This window comes from Pinus tabuliformis, chromosome 3_1 (assembly GCF_031772625.1).
Source record: "Pinus tabuliformis cultivar Carrire ecotype Pingquan chromosome 3_1, CPIR1, whole genome shotgun sequence".
Classification (NCBI taxonomy): domain Eukaryota; kingdom Viridiplantae; phylum Streptophyta; class Pinopsida; order Pinales; family Pinaceae; genus Pinus; species Pinus tabuliformis.
The window spans coordinates 751067657-751082944 of NC_142301.1; positions in this window are offsets into that span (position 1 = coordinate 751067657).

Below are 15288 nucleotides of genomic sequence, written 5' to 3' on the forward strand. Positions count from 1 at the left end.
GCAAGTGCTCTGCCAAACTCTTGTCGAAGATGAGGATGTCATCCAGATATACAACTACAAATGAGATGGTGAAAGGTCACAAGATGTCATCCATCAACCTCATAAAAGTTGCAGGGATGTCTTTCAACCCAAAGAGCATGACCAACCACTCAAAAATACCCTCCTTGGATTTCAAGGTGGTCTTCCATACATCTATGTGTTCTATTGGAACATGGTGATAACCAGACTTCAAATCAATCTTGCTAAAGTATTTCCCCCCCTTGAGTTGGTCAAGAAGGTCATCAATCCATGGGATTGGATACCTGTTCCTGATAGTGATTTTATTTAGTTCCCGATAATCAATGTAGAGTCTCCAGGTCCCATTCTTCATTTGTACGGGTACAAATGGGCTCCTACAAGGTGATGAACTTGGTTGGATGTGGCCTTTTTATAGCAACTCCTAGATTTGCTGCATGATTTCCTCATTTTCCAGAAGATAGCAACAGTATATTGGCCTATTGGGTAGAGTTGCTCTGGGAGATAGATCGATTGGATGCTTAACCTGACAGTGTAAAGGTACCCCTATGGTTGAGGAGAATATGTCCCTATACTATTCCTCGACCTTATCCTCTTCCTTCTACTGCATGGAGGAACCCTTTCTAGGGGCCACGAACGTGGCCATGATCCTCCCCTTACTTTGAGAACGAAGCAGAAAGAAAACAAATTTCTCAGTCTAGGAGATGATCTTAATCATTGCTTAGTAGAGATCAAAGTAATGGTGGTAGGTGGGGCAACCTCCGGTATCCTATGCAGTTGTCTTCCCAAAGTAATAATAACAGTGTGAGGTTTGGACTCATACACAACATGATGCTTCCACAAGTATGGTTGGCCTAATAAAACATCACAAACTTCAAGAGGAATAACATCACATAGTACCTCGTCCATGAAGGGCTTGATGTTGTAGGGAAGGCGACACTATTGGTTGACGCAGAGATCTCATCCTTGGTGGAGCCACCCAATGGCATATGGATGCAGGTGTGGTGTGTTCAGTAGGTCAAACTGTTTAACAATTGTTGCTGAAATGAGCTTTTTTTGGCTCTTGTTGTCGACAATGAGCTACAACGAAGAACCCTTCACCCACATCTGTGAGTGGAAGAGATGATCCACCTCATCTAGATCTTCGGGCTCAATTTTTTGGACCTTAGTGGTGGAATGTCTCTACGTTTTACATCAATAATATTCTTCCCCTTTTCATTCCCCTTGTGGGGTTCTGGCTCATAGTTGGAACATGCATCTGACTCTAAAGGTTTTAGCTCAGCCACCAGTGACTGCTTGGCTTGACACTCATTTTGTTTGTGGGTGGAGAACTTGTGGAAATGTTTTTTCTATGAAAAACACCCTCTAAAATTTTCCTTATACTCGGATTTTGGAGTCTACTATGGATCTTGCAATCAGTCTTTCCGTGGTCACTTCTTGATCGATCGAAGTCAATTGCTCACGCATGCTCAGTTTACAATGAGTTCATGAACGCATTATTCCCCACAAGCTTGAAAAAGCATAATTATAGTCTTTCAAGATAGTGTATTTGCAATGTTCAACCCATGTCAACAGTCAGTGCACACTTTCATTAACAGTCCCTCACTTTTGGTTGCGTTTGTAGTTCTATTTTGGTGAGCTTTTCAAACTATCGCTTTTGCGCACCTTCATTTTCGCGAGTGACATTTTCATGTTTATGATTGTTGCTCTTGGTTTCTTTCACTTTAATTAGTGGTGTTTTCATGTTATCTTTGCTATGGCAAGTGTCCCTTTCAATGTGATTCGCATATCGCAAGTGTCGCTCTCCCTTTTCTCTTCATATAGTAAATGTCGTCTTTTTGCATGTTAGTTGTCACACAATGTGTACAAGCTCATTTTGGTGCTTTCAAGGGTTTATCTTCGTGAAAATGAGTTGATATTACCATGTAAACACCTATTGCACTCATTTCCAAAGTTTTAAGCATTGTTGCACAAGTGTCGTCACGGTCGTCGCAAAGTGTATCTTTAGTGTCGCACTTATCATAAAGTCATTGCAAAGTTGTCGCATTGAGGGAAATATGTTGTTAACGTGTTTTGGATGATCTATGTTGTTATGTCATCAAGTGTTCTAAGTATGTGATCACAATCAAGTCATATCACTATTCACATCAGTCTCATTGATCCCACACTTAGCCATTTTTCATAAACTTCCCTGCAACCTAGCCTCATATGACCTTCCTCAACTGCACATTGCGTACTTCCAACCCTCAAGCTACAACCTTGTCCCTTGACAATGTGTAATGCACAGTTCCTGCCTCCCAGGATTGTGCATTGGGCAGTTCCAGAGCTCAAGCCTAGACATTGGCCCCTAGAATTACGTAATTCAGCCCTCCAACCTAGCCCCAACTGCGCATTGCACAATCTATAAGCTCAAGCCCAAACCCTAAGCTCTTGAACTTTGCAACTACGCAGGTCTACTCTGCATCCCAAAACTGATCAGTTGACTGAAATAGTGCAAAACCCTACAGTCTGACTCACTCAGCCTCAAAACTGCGTAATCTTCCTGCACATTCCACCCTGAACTTCACATTGCGCAGTCTCAAGGCTCACGCCTCAGCCATGAGCTCTTGAATTGTGCAATCACCTAGGCTCCTCTGTCTCCTAGAACTGTGCAATGGGAAAAAATAGTGTTCAATCCCTCAACCTAGCTCCCTAAGCTCTCCAACTATGCAATATTTTTTCTCAGTACAAGCTTGAACTACCCATTATGCAATTTCAAGACTCAACCCTGACCCTTGACTACCTGACGTACGCAATTGTGCAGTCACTAAGCCTCTCCCTCAACATGCCACTTGGTTCTGGCTCAGTCAATGGATCATCATGCAACATAAATTAGTGTTCAATCCCTCAACCTAGCTCCCTAAGCTCTCCAACTATGCAATAATTTTTCTCAGTACAAGCTTGAACTACGCATTACGCAATCTCAAGGCTCAACCCTGAACCTTGACTGCCTGACATACACAATTGTGCAGTCACTAAGCCTCTCCCTCAACATGCCACCTAGTTCTGGCTCTGTCAATGGATCATCATGCAACATCTTAGATAGGGGTTTAACAGACTGATGTCGTCTTGTCATGAGTGGATTGAAAATGTAGGAACTCTATCATGATATGGCAAGATGATGAAGAAGGAGATGGAGAAGGAGGAAATGTTAGAAGACACATATGGAGCTGAAAAGATAAGATGATCATCAGACGAGAAGGTAAAGGAACACTGGATTACAATAGAATACTAAAGATTAGGACCGCATGAATACTCCATCTGATTCACAACCCTTTAGAGGGTAGATATGAAGAACAAAGCATATCTCTCATGAATATGAAGCATTGAATACATCTCGTATTGACGACAGAAAGAAAGAAGCAACAAAAGGACAACTTGGAACTGCCGCCACATCATCATGTAGTCCATGTCATCAGTGTCACGTCATGTCCAGTCATGAGTCATCATATGCCACATCATTATTTTGGATCATGTAATTATCTATTCAAAATGTATTGTAAAGTGGAATTCCAAAGGACACATTCAAAATATGAAGAGCCATGTAAAATTCGAAAAGTCATAGGAAGTCAAACAGTCATGAGGGTAGTCAAAGAGCTACAAGGAAGGTGAAGCATCACCTCATTGGTTATATATACACCCTCATTGTATGAGTATTGGAATTTTCACCTTGGCTCCTCTTACAAGGCATTAGAGAGACTAGCTAGTTCCTTTAAAGAGAAAGGAGTGGCTCCAATGCTCCACTTTGGAGCTAGTGGTGTTCATTTTATACATGTGTCTTGGAAATTTGTTAAAATTGGCAACCAGGGCAAAACTTCATGTGGGTCATCTTATTCATGGTTGATAATATTTTTATTAGATTCCTCTCATCGAGAGGTGTAGGATTGATATAAATATCATCCGATTCCAATAAGTATTCATGGAGATATGAATTTATTTTGATTATGGAATTATTATCAAGCCGACCTACAACTCATGTAGGCTCAGAAGCCCAACAGTCGCATCTATTCACCCACCAACGTTGTGTATAAATATAAGAGGAATTTTCCTCATTTGGATTCACTCATCTCATCACATCTCTCTCTCTCTCTATTCAGCAGATATGAGTCTCTTCTCTACTGCGCTGAAATGGGTCTCTCTCTCTCACACATGTGAAGCCGGAAGCTGTTGAATTTGAAGCTGCAACTGCAGAAGTAAAGATTGACTTGTGTGGCCTAGAAGATCTCCTCTTTGGAACTACACTGTAGGTTCATCTGAACCTCCTTTGAGAGCCGCAACTTTTGGTAGTGGAATGAAGTCAATCCGACGAACGGTTTGCAAGATATCGACTGCCCTAGTTTGAAGCCGGAAACTGCTGAAATTGAAGTTGCAACTGCAGAAGTAAAGATTGACTTGTGTGGCCTAGAAGATCTCCTCTTTGGAACTACATTGTAGGTTCATCTGAACCTCCTTTGAAAGCCGCAACTTTTGGTGGTGGAATGAAGTCAACTCGACGAACGGTTTGCAAGATATCGACTGCCCTAGTTTGAAGCCGGAAACTGCTGAAACTGAAGCTGCAACTGCAGAAGTAAAGATTGACTTGCGTGGCCTCGAAGATCTCCTCATCTGAACTATGCTGTAGGTTCATCTGAACCTCCTCTGGAAGCCGAAACTTTTGGTGGTGGAATGAAGTCAATCCGACTGTCTGTTTGTGAGATATGGTCTGCCCTAGTTTGATAATGAAGCCGCTAATGCTGATGCTACTGATCTAGGGTTTGCTACTGCTGATATGAATCAAATTTATTGTACTATTTCTCTCTGTTGAATTTTGAAGATAAAATAAGATTTGATCAAAGGGTTTCCCCACACATTTTGGGGTTTGTCCCTGGCTAGCCGCCACATCTTGTGTCTCTTGTCTTGGCTTGTTTTCTGTCGATCATTTAATGTTCTATCTGCACTTTACTTTATGTACATGTGATTGCTAATCGGTGGAATATAATAAGAAAAAGAAGTAAACTGTTATAAGCATAGAGCATACTATAACTTAACATGGTATCAGAGCTGAGGTGAAGACAAAGCCCGAGCAAGAGCAAGAGAAATCATTGAAGAGAAGATTGGCAAGGCTATCCTAAAAGAACTATGGGGTCCTCAACACTCTTTCCTGCTGAAGACAAGCTTCGTGAGAAAGTTGACTATCACGGATGGAAGATGTCTATCGATCTAACCCTTGAGAATCAAGGAGTGTTGGATCATGTGAGAGGCAATATTGTTGAGCCTCCATCAAATGCATCCGCTGCTGCCTGGAACAAATGGAAAAATGGAGAAGTCAAAACAATAGAAGATCATCCGGGACTCTATCAACAAGCACTTGGTGGCCTACATCTCTGAACTGGACACCTCCAAGGAAATCTACAATAGACTGGTGAGTTTATTTAAAGTTAATGATGCAAATCAAGTTTTGTTTTTTAGAAATACGCTGAGGTAAATCAAGAAGAGTAAGGATGAAAGTATGCAAGCATACTTCTTAAGAATCACCGAGATCAAGAACGATCTCCTATCTATTGGGGAAACTATTACTGACAGAGAAATGGCACTCACAACTCTTGGAGGATTACCATCCGAATGGTACGTGTTCAAGACTACTCTTCTGAACTATAATGTAATTCCTGGTTTCGAGGAATTAATGGCTAGATGCATTCAAGAAGAAACAAGGGAAGAAGTGCAAGAAATGCCCATGCCTAAAGGTCCTCCTGCTGCCTTTTCTTCTCATGCAAAGAGAAGAAAGGACTCACACCGGGACAATGATCAAAATCCCTCTGAAGGAAAATCAAAGGAATGACAAATTCAACAGCAAAGGTAAGAGGAGAGCTAGAGATCGAGGAAGAGGACAACCATTCAAGAAGGCTAGAAAGTCTAGGATGTATTAAATGCACCTGACCTCAAAAGGAACCTAGTGTCCATCTTGGCAATGGAAGACAGAGGCTACAAGGTATCCTTCAGCAATGGCAAGGTATGTATATGGAAAAATAGTGTTAAAGATGCCTTTACTCTTGGGTTTAGTGTTGATTCGTTATATCAGGTCGATGGAAGTCTGCTAGGTGTCATGTCTTGTGACACAACTCTTTAGTCCGAACTTTGGCATCGCAGGTTTTCCCACCTTCATTAAAGCTCTACCCGATGTAAAACAGATGGTAACAGGGATGCCCGAATTCCAAGTAGAGAAAGAAGGTGTATGTCCGGGATGTGCCAAAGGAAATCTCAAAAGGGGACCATTCCCCTCAAGCCAAAGCAAGACCTCCGATATATTACAGTTGGTTCACTCAGGCATACCTGAGGTTGGCATTAAGAGGGAGACTACTACACCACATACTCCTAAGCAGAATGGTGTGGTGGGAAGGAAGAACCGCACGATTGTGGAAGCTGTCCGGGCCATGCTACATGATTAAAGACTTCCAAAGTTTCTATGGGCTAAAACTACAAACATTGTCGTATATGTACAAAATTCGATGCCCTCATCAAGCATTGGGTTCCAAGACTCCTGAAGAAAAGTTCACTGGTAAGAAACCTGATGTTTCTCATTTCAGAATTTTTGGAAGCCCTGTATATTTTCATGTGTCGAAAGAGAAGAAATAAATTGGGTGCATCTGGAAAGAAGGGAATTTTCGTGGGCTATGGTGAAAATACTAAAGGCTATAGAATCTATGTAGCTGGTCAAAGGGAAGTCGTAATTGCTCATGATGTCACCTTTGACGAAGATATGGCTCTCAGCAAGGTGAACAATCTTCCGACTTTGAGGAGCTCTCAAGAAGCCGACACCAGGGAACCGAAAGAAAAGGATGATGAATCAATGCCTGATTGAGAAGAACCTATGGATCTGATTGATCCTCCTCCATATGAGCCTTCCTCTTCTAGGAAGAGGCCTTCATGGCTTAAGGGGTTACTTGATGATGCTGAAGGACATGCTGCACCCCGAGGAACCTTTCGTGAAAGTAAGAAACCTAATAGGTATCAAGGGTACCTGACCATCATGAGCACGATCATACAAAATGAGCCTTCGTCATTCTCAGATGACATCAAGCATCAAGTATGGAAGGATGCTATGACCGGAGAATATGAGTCTATCATAAAGAATGATGTTTGGGAAGTAGTTCCCAGACCCCAGGACAAGACTGTTGTTACTTCCAAATGGCTTTACAAGATAAAGCATGCAGCAGATGGAAGCACGGAAAAGTATAAGGCTCGTTTTGTTGCTCGTGGTTTATCCCAGAAGGGAAGTATAGACTATGATATTTGCACCTGTTGCCAGATATACGACCATCCGCTTGATCATAGCTCTTGTGGCTTCACAAGGATGGAACCTACATCAGATGGATGTTAAGACCGCGTTCTTGCATGGTTCTATCAAAGAAGAGGTCTATGTGGAGCAACCTGAAAGATTTGAGATTTATGATTGAAAATCTCATGTATGCAGGTTGAAGAAGGCTCTCTATGGGCTGAAGCAAGCACCCCGAGCTTGGTATGAGAGGATCGATAGCTACTTGATGAAGCTGGGATTCACTAGGAGTGAAGCTGATCCTAACCTTTACTTTAAGGTTGAAGAAGACAAGCCTCTCATACTAGTGTTGTATGTGGATGACTTCTTTCTAACAGGTGCAAACCCTCTCATTCACAAATGTAAGAGGGAGATGGCTTCTGAATTTGAAATGAAGGACCAAGGACTTGAAGTGTGACAGAAGCCAAGGGAAATTTTCCTATCTCAAGGAAAATATGTGGTAAATATATTGGAAAGATTCAGTATGATGGACTGCAAGCCTGTGACTACCTCGAGGATCTTAACTTTTAGAAGTTACATGGTAGTGATGTCGGACCAGACTTGGGAAATGACTCTAAGTTTCAAAAACTCATTCGCATTGATGTTCTTGGTGAACCTCCATCCGAACATATGTTTTGCAGTTAGCATTGTGAGCTCATATTTGGTTGAGCCTCACTGGATTGATGCCAGGAATCTTTTGAGATGTCTTCAGGACACAATCTCTCATGGATTAAGATACATTGCCGGAGATGTGAGACTACTTGGATATACTGATGTTGATTGGGCAGGCAATGTGGTGGACCATAAGAGCTCTTCCGGGTACTGTTTCACCTTGGGATCTGCTTCGATATCCTAGATGAGCAACAAGCAGAAGTCGGTGGCTTTGAGCACCGCCGAAGCAGGATATATTATTGCTAGCATAACCTCGTGTTAGGCAGTCTGGTTGCGAAAGCTCTTCAGTGAGCTGTTTGGATTTACATTGGATACCACTGTGATTCTCTGTAACAACCAGAGGTGGGATTCGATTATTGAGGAATCCCATATTCGTCAATTGCTCCAGCAGATAGACATCATCTGGGATATGGTAAGTCGATGAGCAAGGAAGCTCCATCACATTAAGATGATGTACAGGTTGATACACCTTGTCAAAGCCCCGAGGAAAGATCTAATCTGTGATTTTCCCAAACGACTTGGAGTCGGCAAGAAACCCTTGTACAAGGGTCCTGCATGTTGCATACATTGAGCTCTGGGAGCTCTGAGGGCTTATGGTTCCTACTGGAGCAACATATGACCACAAGGTGACTCACCCTCCCCTGGTGGTGCACACTGGAACAAGATGATTCACTCTCTTGTGGGACAAGATGATCCGCTCTCTTGTGGAAAAGGATGATTCGCTCTCCTGTGTAGCAGGATGATTAGTTCTCCTGTGAGGCCTGGATTGATGTGTTCTCCATGGCAGCCTGGATTGATGTGTTCTCCATGGCAACTGTAGCAGGATTGATGTGTTCTCCTGTGAGGCCTGGATTGATGTGTTCTCCATGGCAATTGTAGCAGGATTGATGTGTTCTCCTGTGAGGACAGGATTGATTAGTTCTCCTGTCGAGGCATCCTACCCATGCAGTCTGGGACTCATGGGAAGTACCTCTCATCTGATCAATGAGCAGGGAAATGAAGTTAGGGACCATAGTAGTACCGATGGACGCATCATTGTAACTACCATACTCCCTACGCTAGGATGACCTCCATTGATCTGGGATCAATGATACTGGTCTGGGACCAGTGGTAGGAGTTGTACCATACTATGACGCTGACTTCGGGTCAGTTGAGACTGGTCTGGGATCAGTGGTACATACTCTGAGACTGACTTTGAGTCAGTGGAGGATGATATTGGTCTGGGACCATTGGAGTTGTACTCACTATGACGCTGACTTTGGGTTGGTTGAGACTGGTCTGAGACCAGTGGTACATACTCTGAGACTGACTTTGAGTCAGTATGATACATCCTCGATCATTTCTTCTTCTTCATAATTCAGACAAAAGCAGAGTAGAACAGAACAATGCAAGAGCAGAGCAGAACAGAACAAAAAAGTACAGATCAGTGCAGGGCAGAACAAGACAAAGCAGAACAGGCATAATAGAGCAAAGCAGGGCAAGGGTCAGGCTGTACAGGGCAGTGCATTTGATGGATGAATAGGAACGACTGATAGACAGATTGCAGATGAAGTTCTCCATGGTTGAGAGGGAGTGTTAAAATTGGCAACCAGGGAAAAACTTCATGTGGGTCATCTTATTCATGGTTGATAATATTTTTATTAGATTCCTCTCGTCGAGAGGTGTAGGACTGATATAAAGATCATCCGATTCCAATAAGTATTCATGGAGATATGAATTTATTTTGATTATGGAATTATTATCAAGCCGACCTACAACTCATGTAGGCTCAGAAGCCCAACAGTCGCATCTATTCACCCACCAATGTTGTGTATAAATATAAGAGGACTTTTCCTCATTTGGATTCACTCATCTCATCACATCTCTCTCTCTCTCTACTGCGCAGATATGAGTCTCTTCTCTACTGCGCTGAAATGGGTCTCTCTCTCTCTCACATGTGAAGCCGGAAGCTGTTGAATTTGAAGCTGCAACTGCAGAAGTAAAGATTGACTTGCGTGGCCTAGAAGATCTCCTCTTTGGAACTGCGCTGTAGGTTCATCTGAACCTCCTTTGAAAGCCGCAACTTTTGGTTGTGGAATGAAGTCAATCCGACGAACGGTTTGCAAGATATCGACTGCCCTAGTTTGAAGCCAGAAACTGCGGAAATTGAAGCTGCAACTACAAAAGTAAAGATTGACTTGTGTGGCCTAGAAGATCTCCTCTTTGGAACTGCGTTGTAGATTCATCTGAACCTCCTTTGAAAGCCGCAACTTTTGGTGGTGGAATGAAGTCAATCCGACGAACAGTTTGCAAGATATCGACTGCCCTAGTTTGAAGCCAGAAACTACTGAAACTGAAGCTGCAACTGCAGAAGTAAAGATTGACTTGCGTGGCCTGGAAGATCTCCTCATCTGAATTGCGTTGTAGGTTCATCTGAACCTCCTCTGGAAGCTGAAACTTTTGGTGGTGGAATGAAGTCAATCCAACTGTCGGTTTGTGAGATATGGTCTGCCCTAGTTTGATAATGAAGCCGCTAATGTTGATGCTACTGATCTAGGGTTTGCTACTGCTGATATGAATCAGATTTATTGTACTATTTCTTTCTGCTGAATTATTGAAGATAAAAGAAGATTTGATCAAAGGGTTTCCCCACACATTGTTGGGTTTTTCCCTGGCTAGCCGCCACATCTTGTGTCTCTTGTCTTGGCTTGTTTTCTGTCGATCGTTTAATGTTCTATCTGCACTTTACTTTATGTACATGTGATTGCTAATCGGTGGAATATAATAAGAAGAAGAAGTAAACTTTTATAAGCATAGAACATACCATAACTTAACAAAATTTTACTTAATATCAGAAGCCTTATGTCCAACATGTTCTTCATGCATGGATTATGAATATGTAAGATTGTTTTGTGAATGTTTGTAATTAATGTGTGCTTTCATATGTGCTAAAGTAGTTGAACTATTTCGGTTATTTTGGTACTTATCATATTGAGAATGTGTTGTAATGGTTATCATCATTGTCATGTTCTCGTGGACTATTCTATTGGATATTAGACAGATCTTTCTTGTTGTATTGGTTGCAATGACCGTCACATCTTTGTGGACAATTTCATTGGATGTTGAATGGATTATTCGTGTTTATGTGTCTCTACTAAGGTGGTACTATTACCTATCTCTTAGAGGCTCACTTATCTTCCCCCTATGCAGTAAAAGAACTTTGACACACATATAACTAAACACTCACCAGGAACACCCCCTTGCTTTTTGAAGGCACCTTTTCACTCCTCTCTCTTGTTGATAGTTAGAGCCAAGGAAAATATATAAGAATACATGGCAACTGGACCAATACTCCGGATGGGGCTCTTATTCCAAATGGTGTGAGGTCTAATTGGGACTTCACATCGAGGAGACCCCTTAGTTGACGTATTTCCAGCACTATCAACAATGGTGCTAGAAGGAGGTCCAAATGACAAGTTTTTCTTGTTGAGTCTGTTTTGAACCTCTTATCTAAAATTGATCATCCTCAATTCTTAATCTCGGGGTGTTTCTCCAACTTATCCATTTGTCAATTTTCAATCCCCGATGAGCCTCTCTATCACTTGTCTCAGTTAAAGTTTGATGGTGAGGATGGAACACCCATAACCCATCACATTTGTTATTTTCTCAAATTTTGTGAATCTTATGAAATCGATGATGAAGAATTTTCTTGTGTGCTTTTCTTTCTCGCCCTTGAAGGTTGTGTTAAATGGTGGTTCCATACATTTCCACTCGCTTCCTTCCATTATTTTCATCATTTCCTCAGGGAGCTTCATCTATCCTTTGATAGGTATGATTACCAAGATGTTTGTGAAAGAATCAATCACTTAAGAATGAAGCCTAATGAATCAGTTGAGAATTTTTCTTATCGATTCCTTCACCTTTGTTATGAATTTCCTAAAGAAGACATGAATTGGGATTTCTTGAAATAAGAATTTGAGTGCTTGGTTCTTATCTCTATGCATGGTGAATCCAGACCACCTAATATTTCTTCATCCCCAACTCTTGTAAACCAAGAGACACCCCTAATTTTAGAGGAGGAACATGTTATTATTTTTGTTCCTTGTCCTCATTTTTTAGTTATGATGCAGGTGCCTCGTTGCGATGATCGTAAAGTTTGGAAATTTGCACATCAAATACCTCATCCATCTTCTCACCCTCCTTTTTCTTTTTTCATGATTCAAATCCAATATGGAATGGCTCATGAAGCCTACGGTGAAAACCAATTTTTTAATTCCTCAAGATGGTATTAAAAATCATAACTCTAGTCTTGAATATGATTCAGATTTTTGTCATCCTCTATCATCTACATGTCGTGAATATTTGTACCGTGATCCGCATGATAAATATGCTCCATAAACTAATTTTCCGCACTCTCCTAATTTTCAAGTTGTTGGACCAGATTGCAATCGATTCAACATAGTCACATTACCTAGGTAGAGGAGCAGGAAGGTGAAGATTCATTCAATATTTCTTTTCTTTTTCAAAATCCAATGTGTAAAGATGGTGTCTCCTCATTCTTGGCTAATATTGAATCTGTTAAACTCGATAATGAATCAAATAAAATCAGTTTGTTTAGACCCATAGTATTGGGAAACAATCATTCAGATGATGATAATTTTGTTGATGTATGCGATGATGAATGCCCAAGTGCTCCAGTTGATCATTTGGTTTCTCACGAAATTTAATTTGAAAGATTTAGATATGGAATTTGTTTCGGACGAACAAAATTCTCTTATCGAAAATTCCTCTTTGTCCCACTATCCCTTGTGCTCTCCTATTTACGATGCATCTACATGTGATGAAGATACTTCATGCTCTTCAAGTTCTTATGATCGTATGAGCTCACTTCTCAATTGACACGAGGTAGTGAGGTCGTCCATGATGAAAGAGAGAATAAGAAATCCATTGAGTATACTTTCTATCCCATATCATCTCTTGTTTTGCATGAAGACAAGTATTCAAATCAGCTTCCTCATGAAATATTTCTATCTCTAGATTTGCGATCAAAAGAATCTTTCAGCTTGAGTAATTTGGTTGTCAAAGTTTTAAAATCTAATCAAATCAGTGAAAAAGGTGGTTGTCATCCAACTAATACTGATCTCATCCAAATCAGTGAAAACAACTATCCTCACACCATGCATGATCTAGTTCAATCTTCAGAATGTGATTTACAATCCTTGAAAGTTTCGGGACTTGCCAAATTCGAGGCACTTCAACTTCCATTGATGGTTATGTCATGATCTCACAACTCTGGTAAGACCCTAGAACTGAGCCAGGTCTAGTTTTCTTCGCAAAACTCTTAATTTTGCATGGTTTCACTCAATGTAAATTATTTCTTGAAATATATTTGGCATTACAAAAATGATCTTTCAAACCTTCAAGATTCGATTTCTGATCATATTCGAGATTATTCATATTCATGCAAATCTCTTGTATCAAACTCGAGTTTGAAATATGTGTATCTCTCCTAGAATCATGGAAATGTGAAGTTAATTATTCTAAAGATTATATTTGGCCAAAAGAGTCATACCTGTCACACTCTTTTGAAAACAATCATCTCCTCATCCTTCTTGTGAATATTCTGATGCTAATATTTTTCTTCATCGCACCTAAAATACTCTTGAGTGTCAGTAAATGCGTGAATTATTTGACAAATAAAATTCTTCTTCACTTGTTTTACCTTGACTGGTTTGATGTGTTTATTATACTAACATTTCTTCTTACTTCTTTCTATGACCATGATGCTAGTGCAGTGTGTAACCAATCACAAGAAAAAGGTTTGTTACACTTGTCACATGAGGAAGATGATTATATTATGAAAAGCATTTGCAAAACTAATCAAATTGATTTATCTTTGGTAATTCCAAATCGGGAATCTGATGCTTTAATCAACCCATCTGATCGTGATTTTGTTTCTGATTACTACCATTCAACTTAATATTTTCCCATCAACACATCCAATGACAGTTTTTTTACATCCTTTGGTTTTATGGTTTAACATCTCACTATTTGGGTACTTGTCAAGTGGTTGAGGCACTTCCACACTCGTTGATGGTTATGTCAAGTCCTCCCTATCTTGACACGCATACCGAATATGAAGAAATATGTTTCTCCTCACAATATTCTCATTGTAATCCCATTCCTTTAATTGAAAATTCATTTTTCAAATATTTTGGATACTCCAAAAATTGATTTCGAGCAGCCACGTTGAGCTTTCCAGCAGCCACATTGTGCTTTCACTCCAAAGGCCACAAAACCTGTTTTCAAGGGTTTTCAAAGCAATTGAAGTCTTCATCAGCATTTTGCAAGTAAGTTTAGGCCCCTTGATAACTCCATCAGCTTTATTTCCTTGTTTTCATAGTGCATAGCCTCCATTTGTCCCCACATTACGTTTTTGGTAGTTTTCCTAGTTGGGATTGTGTAAAAATTTCCTAGACTAAATCCTACACCCATTTCATCACTTTCCACTTCCCAAAGTCCTCTGACACCCTTACCTACCTCCCTAAATTTTTCTACCCTCATTTCCCTTCCCTAAACCCTTCATCCTATCCCCTCACAAACTTCCCTTGTTTTTCCCACTAGAGTTTTCAATTGCAAATTACCAACATGGAGGAAGAAAAGAAATCCTATAACAAGGGTGGTCAAATATCAAGGTATGAACCACTCAACGCCCATGAGCTGATGTCCTCCTCACTGTCCAAGCAATACTCTCAGAATGTAGGGTGTTTAGGGTTCTGTGAGCAAGTTCAACAAGTTAAGTATCATGCCCAGTTGACCAGCTTGTTTGCCACTAATCTTAGGAGAGATAAGGTCATTGTTGCAGGGGTCGGCTTCACAATTTCAACTGAAGCCATAGAAACAACCACAGGGATACCAAACAGTGGAGAGAAGTGGTTTAAGAGCCTAGATTTAGATATGCACAACTACAAACCTTTCATCAAAGGTCACTACAAAGACATCATTAAGAATTTTTTTCCTTTTGGACAGGTCCTTGAGAAGTTTTCTCCATTGATGAGGGTCATTATGAAGTATTTTACATGTGAGGGAATATTTTCAAGATTGTACAAGTATCACGTCATATTTCTCATGCATTTCACAGGGTTAAAACCACTTAACCTGCCCTACTACCTCTACAAGAGCTTGGCTAAAATGGCAAAGAAGGTGCAACACAAATAAAGTGATCATCAAACCAGCCATTTTCACCATGCCTTGATCAAAATCATTGTATTGCATCAGCTTGCACAAATGAA